Source organism: Capricornis sumatraensis, chromosome 1 (assembly GCF_032405125.1).
Source record: "Capricornis sumatraensis isolate serow.1 chromosome 1, serow.2, whole genome shotgun sequence".
NCBI classification, from domain to species: Eukaryota; Metazoa; Chordata; class Mammalia; order Artiodactyla; family Bovidae; genus Capricornis; species Capricornis sumatraensis.
Genome location: NC_091069.1, coordinates 213334210 through 213343219, shown reverse-complemented (window position 1 = coordinate 213343219; position 9010 = coordinate 213334210). Strand labels below are relative to the sequence as shown.

At 46.7% G+C, this 9010-nt stretch overlaps 1 pseudogene; it reads left to right on the top strand.

Annotated features, from left to right (window-relative positions):
- Positions 1–2195: 2195 nt before the first annotated feature.
- LOC138092810 (TAF5-like RNA polymerase II p300/CBP-associated factor-associated factor 65 kDa subunit 5L pseudogene) lies at positions 2196–3964 on the top strand (annotated as a pseudogene).
- The last annotated feature ends 5046 nt before the right edge of the window (positions 3965–9010 follow it).

Below are 9010 nucleotides of genomic sequence, written 5' to 3'. Positions count from 1 at the left end.
ATGAGGGCAAAGAACTTAGCAAGATGAAGTCATTGGTGACTTGGACGAGAGTGGTTGCAGAGGCTGATGGGAATGAAAGACTAATTTGATTGGAGTGGATTATAGATGGGCTGGAAGGTAAGAGAGTGGACAGTAGAACAGGCATTTCTTCTGAGGGGCATTGTCAACAAAGCAGAGCAGAGATGCGGTCATAGCTAGAGGCGAAATTTTTAAAATTAATTGATTTATCTTATTTTTGCTGCACTGGGTCTTTGTTGCTGCACTAGAGCTTTCTCTAGTTGAGAACAGGGACCACCCTCTAGTTGTGGTGCACAGGCTTCTCATCGCAGTGGCTTCTCTTGTTGCAGGGTATAGGCTGTAGACACGCAGGCTTCAGTAGCTGTGGTACACGGGCTTCGTTGCCTTGCAACATGTGGAATCTTCCTGGATCAGGGATTGAACCAGTGTCCTTTGCATTGCAAGGTGGATTCTTAATCCCTGGACCACCAGGGAAGGCTCTGGAGGCAAACTTAATGCAGAGGAAGCTTTTTTTGTTTGTTTGTTTTTACAGGAGAGTTATGATAGCATACTTGGATACTGATTGTGGGGCTCCTGTTGAGGAGAAGAAATCAGTGGTGACGGAAAAAGACAGTTGCAACAGGCAAGTCTTTGAACATACAGGAGCGGGTAGGCTCTAGTGCACAAATGGACTAGCGTTTAGTAGAGGCTTAATAAAAATGGTGAACGATGCACTCTTTCCTCAAGGTGATCAAGTCCAAAGTTGAGACATTGGAGGGAAGCACTCACCAGAATACAAACAGCACCGTATGAACCGTCACTTCATGAATACAAGAACTTTGAGGAAGAAGCGACACAGTCTCAGTGATGAGGCTTCCCAGAGCATGTAGCGCCTGCTGAACCTTCAAAGATGAGGAAGTGATGTGCAGGATTCTGAGCAAGAGGAACGATATCACTCCAGCCTGAGGAAACAACATGAATGAACAAAAACAAGGAAAGATGAATTTGCAGTATCACTTCATAAAACTCTTACATTCACTACTGTCTACATCATACACAGATAGTTTTCTCCTAAATATTTGGAGCTAAAGTTGGATCATAAAGAAGGCTGAATGCCAAAGAATTGATACTTTTGAATTGTGGTGCTGGAGAAGACTCTTCGGAGTCCCTTGGATAGCTAGGAGATCAAACCAGTCAGTCCCATAGAAAATCATATTCATTGGAAGGACTGATGCTGAAACTGAAACTTCAATATTTTGGCCACCTGATGCAAAGAGCTGACTCACTGGAAAAGACCCTGACATGGGGAAAGATTGAGGGCAGGAGGAGAAAGGGGCGGCAGAGGATGAGATGGTTAGAGAGCATAACCAACTCAATGAACTTGAATTTTAGCAAACTCCAGGGGCCAGTGGAGGACAGAGGAGCCTGGTGAGCTGCAGTCCAATGGGGTCTCAAGGAGTCAAACTCAATAAATGTATGGATACCAAAAAGGAAAGAGATGGGCTGGGAAGAATCGGGAGATTGGGGTTGACGTTTATACACTATTGATGTTTTTGTTGTTGTTTAGTTGCTAAGTTGTGTACGACTCTTTGTGACTCTATGGACTATAGCCCACCAGACTCCTCAGTCCATGGGATTTCCCAGGGACGAATACTGTAGTGGGTTCCCATTTCCTTCTCCAGGGATCTTTCTTACCCAGGAATTGAACTCACATCTCCTGCATTGGCAGGCAGATTCTTTACTGCTGAGCCACCAGGAAGCCCATACACTACTGATTCTATGTAAGAAATGGACAACAGATGGGAACATACTGTATAGTGCAAGGAACTCTACTTAATGCACCTGTGGTGCCCTAAATAGGAGGGAAATTCAAAAGAGAGAGGATGTGTGTATACGTACGGTGATTCATTTTGTTGTGCGGTGGAAACTAACACAACATTGTAAAGCAACTATAATCCAATAAAAATTCATAACCCCGGAAGCCCAAGCGGCCCGGCCCAGCCCGTGGCGGCTCCGCGTTAGTCAGTCATGGGGCGGCCGCCCAGAGCCGCCGCAGGGGCGGCGGGGCTCGGGGTTCGGGGGTCCGGCTGAGCCGGCCGCGGATAGCGAGCCTGCCGCGAAGGCGACGGAGGCGGACGCGGGGCGACCCTGGCGGCAGCGGCGGCGGGGGAAGCGGGAGCCGCCTGGGATGTTCAGTTATGAAACGGGTCCGCACGGAGCAGATCCAGATGGCCGTGTCCTGCTACCTCAAACGCCGGCAGTACGGGGACGCAGACGGCCCGCTGAAGCAAGGCCTGCGGCAGTCGCAGAGCACCGAGGAGATGGCTGCCAGCCTCACAGTCCAATCCGAATCTGGTTGTACCAACATAGTGTCCTCAGCCCCTTGCCAGGCAGAGCCCCAGCAATATGAAGTACAGTTCGGACGGCTGCGGAATTTTCTCACTGATTCTGACTCCCAGCACAGCCATGAAGTGATGCCTCCCCTCTACCCTCTCTTTGTCCACCTCCACCTCAACCTGATCCAGAATAGTCCGAAGAGCACAGTGGAAAGCTTTTACAGCCGCTTCCATGGAATGTTTCTGCAGAACGCCAGCCAGAAGGATGTCATCGAGCAGCTCCAGACCACTCAGACCATCCAGGACATCCTGTCTAACTTCCGGCTGCGAGCCTTCCTGGACAACAAGTACGTGGTTCGTCTGCAGGAAGACAGCTACAACTACCTTCTCTGCTACCTCCAGAGTGACAACAACGCCGCGCTGTGCAGGATCCTCGCCTGGCACATCCATCTGGACGTGCAGCCCACCAAGAGGACGGACTACCAGCTCTACACCAGTGGTGGCTCCTCCCGTGGCGAGGGTGGTGGCCTGGAACCCGCCGACATGCCAACGCCCATCCTGCAGAATGAGGCTGCGCTGGAGCTCCTGCAGGAGAGCATCAAGCGCGTCAAGGACGGTCCCCCTTCCCTCACCACCATCTACTTTTACGCCTTCTACAACACAGAGCAGCTGCTGAACACTGCAGAGGTCTCCCCAGATAGCAAGCTGCTCGCAGCAGGCTTTGACAACTCCTGTATAAAACTGTGGAGTCTGCGTTCTAAGAAGTTAAAGTCCAAACCCCATCACGTAAATGTGTCCCGCATCCACTTGGCTTGTGATTTCCTAGAGGAGGAGGATGACTAGGACGACAACGCAGGCACGGAGATGAAGGTCCTGTGGGGACACTGCGGGCCAGTGTACAGCACCAGGTTCCTCGCGGACAGCTCGGGGCTGCTCTCCTGCTCTGAGGACATGTCCATCAGGTACTGGGACCTGGGCAGCTTCACCACCACCGTGCTGTACCAGGGCCACGCCTACCCCTGTGGGACCTGGACATCAGCCCGCAGAGCCTGTACTTCGCCAGCGGGTTCCACGACCGCACGGCCCGGCTGTGGTCATTTGATCGGACGTACCCACTGCGAATCTACGCCGGGCACCTGGCAGACGTGGACTGCGTCAAGTTCCACCCCAATTCAAACTACTTAGCCACGGGCTCAACCGACAAAACAGTGTGGCTGTGGAGCACTCAGCAGGGGAGCTCGGTGAGACTCTTCACGGGCCACCGTGGCCCTGTGCTCTCCCTGGCTTTTTCCCCCAACGGTAAGTACCTGGCATCAGCGGGTGAGGACCAGAGGCTGAAGCTGTGGGACTTGGCGTCCAGGACCCTCTACAAAGAGCTGCGGGGCCACACGGACAACATCACCAGCCTCACCTTCAGCGCAGACAGCAGTCTGGTCGCATCCGCGTCCGTGGACAACTCCGTGCGTGTCTGGGACAGCCGAAGCGCGCACTGTAGCACCCCCGCCGACGGCTCGTCCAGCGAGCTCGTGGGTGTCTACACCGGCCAGATGAGTAATGTGCTGAGTGTGCAGTTCATGGCCTGCAACCTCCTGCTGGTGACTGGAATCACACAGGAAAATCAGGAACATTGATTTGGATCTTTGATATGACAGACTGGGGCGTGCGAAGGGCTCCATATGGCAAGTCTTAGGACAGACGGAATCACTGACTGTGAAAGACTCCCCGTGTCCCCCCTTGCCCTGCAGATGTCCTGAAACCGCCACTCTCCACTTAGCCCCGAAGTGTGGAAGGATAGGAGCAGGAAGGGTGGTGATGGGGAGCAAACGTGAGATAGGAATCACGGAGATCCCACTGTGTCCTCGTGTGGCCTCTCCCTATCTCTGGCGCCAAGGTGCCCTTGCCTCGCTGGGGCTGCACTTGACCTGAGGATGTTTGCCAGGCACCCTCCCCGGGAGCAGTGCCACAGGGTCACTGGGTGGGAGGGACTCTATACAGGTAGGAAAGTGGGAGTGAGAATTAGGAAAGGGGGCAGAGTCATCCTGGCAAACGTCTTTCCTTTTCTGTGATTACAAAGAACCAGGATTTTTTATTATTGTTATTATAATTATTATTGAGAAGAGGAAACCTAGCTCTGGCAGAGGGGGCCTTCTCTGCTCTCATCTTTCAGGTTTTACTCCTGGCACTGGCTGTGATACTTGGAATTTTGAGGTTCAGGGAATTCAGAGAACTTGGTCGCACAGTGTATTGGGAGAAAGGGAAAATTCCTGGGTGACAGTTGGATCACTCCAGCTGACATGCTTCTAGAAGTGGGTGGGCGGATTTGACTGAGAAAGTCTTGGGCTCTTACAGCAATGGTGGGAAAGAAAGAGTCTTTTTGTGGCTGCACTTCTGTTAACAATTTTCTTCCCCGAAAGGACGGATTGTGGTAAAGAAATGAAAATAATTAGAAGTGAAAAGTCAAAAGAAAGAATTAAAAAATGTTGAATTTCCCAATGATTCTGAGGTGTGGCTTTTCCAGCATCTTTTCCTCCTGAGATCATCCCTCCCACCTGCTTTGCAATAGCAGTTTAATGAACAGTCTGTGAAACAAATCTTAAGTACGAACACACACATCGAAAACTATGCTCTGAGGATGAAGCGACTTCTAATTTGTGGGAAAAGGATTAAATATTTCTGTTTTCTTAAAAGAGTTATTTTGTATTTTGTTTTCTATTAAAATGTGTTTAGTTTAAAAAAAAATTAATAACCCCTCAAAAAAAAAAGATTAGCAATTTTGAGTACTAATCACAATGATAGTTGCCATGTACGAAATGCTTATGATGTACCCAGTACAGCTCTAAGTGTTTACTAGGCATTAGAAGAGCTATGATAAACCTAGACAGCATATTAAAAAGCAGAGACATTACTTTGCGGACAAAGGTCTATCTAGTCAAAGCTATGGTTTTTCCAGTAGTCATGTATGGATGTGAGAGTTGGACTGTGAAGAAGGCTGAGCGCCAAAGAATTGATGCTTTTGAACTGCTGTTAGAGAAGACTCTTGAGAGTCCCTTGGACTGCAAGGAGATCCAACCAGTGCATCCTAAAGGAAATCAGTCCTGAATATTCATCAGAAGGACTGATGCTGAAGCTGAAACTCCAATAGTTTGGCCACCTGATGTGAAGAACTGACACATTGGAAAAGACCCTGATGCTGGAAAAGATTGAGGGTGGGAATAAAAGGGGATGACAGAGGATGAGATGGTTGGTTGGTATCACCAACGCGATGGACATGAGTTTGAGCAAGCACCAGGAGTTGGTGATGGACAAGGAAGCCCAGCGTGCTGCAGTCCATGGCATCACAAAGAGTCAGACACAACTGAGTGACTGAGCTGAACTGAGGTATCAATTCACTGAATCCCCATGTCCTCTTAAGAAGCAGGCATTATACCTTGCCTCTGGTTTCACAGTAGAGCACATTGGGAAAAAGCAGCAGAACTGGAATATCAGATGAGGCAGGCTGGCCAGAGTCCTGCTTCTCATCCACTGAGCCAGGTTGACTCTAACAATGAAAGGAATCACATCAGGCCCAGGACCAAGTCATCTGTTGTTTCAGGTCCATTTCCCTTGTTAGGAATCCAGAAATTAAGACAGTGGAGTTGGGAATTGTTACATCCTTCACACACATGGGAGTTGGCAAGAAGCTTGACAAATGATCCACATTTGTTACTGACATGCTTAAATTTGACCAAATTTCCTTCACTCACCAGTTATAGCTTTATAATAAAAGGCAACTTACTTGTCTCATTTTGCAGTTAAAACTTTACCATTATTCAAGAGCAGGCAGAAATGTCTAAGAACGTATACACCCAAAACACTTACACAAGCTTGCAAAGAAATATGACCAAAAATATTTATTGCAGCGCCTTTTTAAAGTTCAAATATTTGAAACAAGCCTTTAGAAGTGGTTTAATTAAAGTGTGGTACAGCCATTCAAATATTTAACAGGAATGACATAGATTTAAAGATGAGGAAAAATTCTCATATATAATGTTAAGCAGAAAAGCATGATTTAAAAAAGCATGAAAAAGCAGGCAGAACTCTGCATCTAATTTGATTCTAATTTTGAAAACGAATGCAAATGTTAGTATTATGCAGAGAACGAAATCTAGAGAAATAACAAATCCCTTAACAGTCATTGCAAGGAAAGGATAACAGACAGTTTCTGACTTCCTCAATTATACATTTCTGGATTGTTTGAATTATTTACAAGCACCTATTCACTTTTGGTATCAGAAGAAAATGACGTTTTGTTTAAGTAGGCAGAGAGGCAGAGCCAGTGAGAAACGGAGCAGGAAAAGCCGCAGCCTGAAGCTGGGCTCTAATCCTCTCGTCTGTTAACCGCTGCCTCATTTCCTGGCAGCAGAATTTTATGACTGGCTGGCTCTCAACACATTCTCCTGCCAACAGGGCATTGGCCAGCAGGGACATTAGAAATCTTCCTTGAGAGAACTCTAACAAAAGCCTAAGAGGCATTCAACTTGGAAATATGGCCAAAGGGAAAAATCCATAAAAAACACCCATTCCTGCCCCCTCCCTTCCACCCCCACACGCTCACCAGCCTTTCTCTCTGGTAGGAAATGGGACCATTAAGCCAATGAAAGGAATTAGGATAATCGTGAAATCGCATTGGTTTGGCTGTGGAAAAAACAAGGACGTTAAGTGCAATTCATCTTTAGAGAACTCCCTTCCCATCAGGCCTCCGAACATACATAACCATAAAAGAAACAGAGATAAATACTCACTAGAATAGCTGCCATTTTAACAGTGGTCCACAAATTTCAGTCTTTCACATCTATTTTATGCCACATTGTGTGTGCCCTTTCCAAAAACTCTGGGAAGCAGAATTTTCACAAGAGGCCCTAGGAAGTGATACAGAGGAAGTAGAACCCAGGATGTCTCACACCCACTAGCCAAGATCAACTTGGAATAAACTAGAAGCATGAGTACTATTCATTTTTAAGCAAATGTGTCTCTTCCTGAAAAGCTACTTAAACAATATATCTATCAAAGAGGAAAGGTTGATACATATAAACAATGCAAACAAGCAAGGGAAAGGGAGCCCAGGAATGAAGTCTTAGGTAAAGGGGTACATTGGTCAACTTGGCTTCCCCTAGACCCTAGTGGTGCAGAGTAAATTTGTGTGTGGTTACAAAGTTCTGCTGGTGGCTCAATTGGGAAAGAATCCATCTGCAGTGCAGGAGACCCTGGTTTGATCCCAGGGCGAGAAGATCCCTTGGAGGAAGAAATGGCAACCCACTCCAGTATTCTTGCCTGGGAAATCCCATGGACAGAGGAGCCTGGCAGGTGTTGCAGAGTCAAACACAACTTACCAACTACACCATCACCACCACAATGCTCTCCAGGACCTCGATCCTGTGGGCACTTGGCATGGTGCCCTCTCTATTCTGTCTCCATGTCAACCGTGCCACCACCAAAACAGACCCAACATGCAGTGAGGAGAATGGGGACTCTGGGAAAGCAGCCCCTCCCTCCCTCACTGGTCCCATTGAACGGGATGTGTGCTCCTGCCAGGAGCCAAGAAGCGGCCACCATGGCCTCTGGACAGCCAATTTTGATTCACAAAGGCAAAAATTCAGATGGAAAATCATTATGCAAATTTCTTAAGGTGGTTCTGTGACAAAACCAACAGTAAAATTCACCTTTTCTCAACGCCACCTTCAGTGCCAGACCTCAGATTAGAAAGGAGTAAGGACCTGAGACCAGCCCACACCTCATTTTCATTCCCATTTTATATACTCGCACAAATCTTACTACTGTTCTTTTTCGCACAGAGCTGACTTCATTACTCTGTTAAGCTAAAGAAGAGAGAGGGAATAAATAGGTTGATAAAGTAAGGTTGAGAGAAAAATGATTCAAGTAGTTTGCAAAATAGCTGGGCATCATACTTTAAGACAACATTGTCTCAATAATTTTAATGATTTATTATAGATAAAAAAGTTTAGTTTCTAAAAACTAGCAAAGTGCTTTTTTTAAAAAATGTTCGACCTTGCTGCATGGCATTTGGGATCTTAGTTCCCTGACCAGGGATCAAACCCACACACCCTGCATTGGAAGCTCAGTGTCTTAACCACTAGACTACCAGGGGAGACCTGAAAAACATATTTTATTCTCAAATCTTTGACGGGCTCTACATAGAGAAAAGCCTCTCCCTGAGTGATATTCTCAATTAAGGCATCAATGAGCAGACAATCAGTTTGAAAACAAGAATAAAACTTACACTCAATCTATTTCTCCAAAGTGAATCCAGGGTTTTTTTTTTTAATGCTTTCTTTCCACCAGCAACTGGGATGACCTAAAAACAGAGATACTGAGATATGCTATTCAATGAATGAGGACTAGATTCTTCCATAGGCAAAATCTATTATTCTTCCCTAACAGAGCAAGAACTATGGATCAACAAAATGCTAATGTATATTACACAAAGGAATACTATTCAGCAATAAAAGGGGAAAATATTGATAATGCTACAATGTAAATGAACCTCAAAGACATTATATTACATGAAAGAAGCCAGTCACAAAAGACCATGTATTGTATGATTCCATTTATATTAATTGTATAGATAACTCTCCAGAGACCAGAGGTAGTTTAACAGCTGCCTGAGGCTGGGGGAAGGA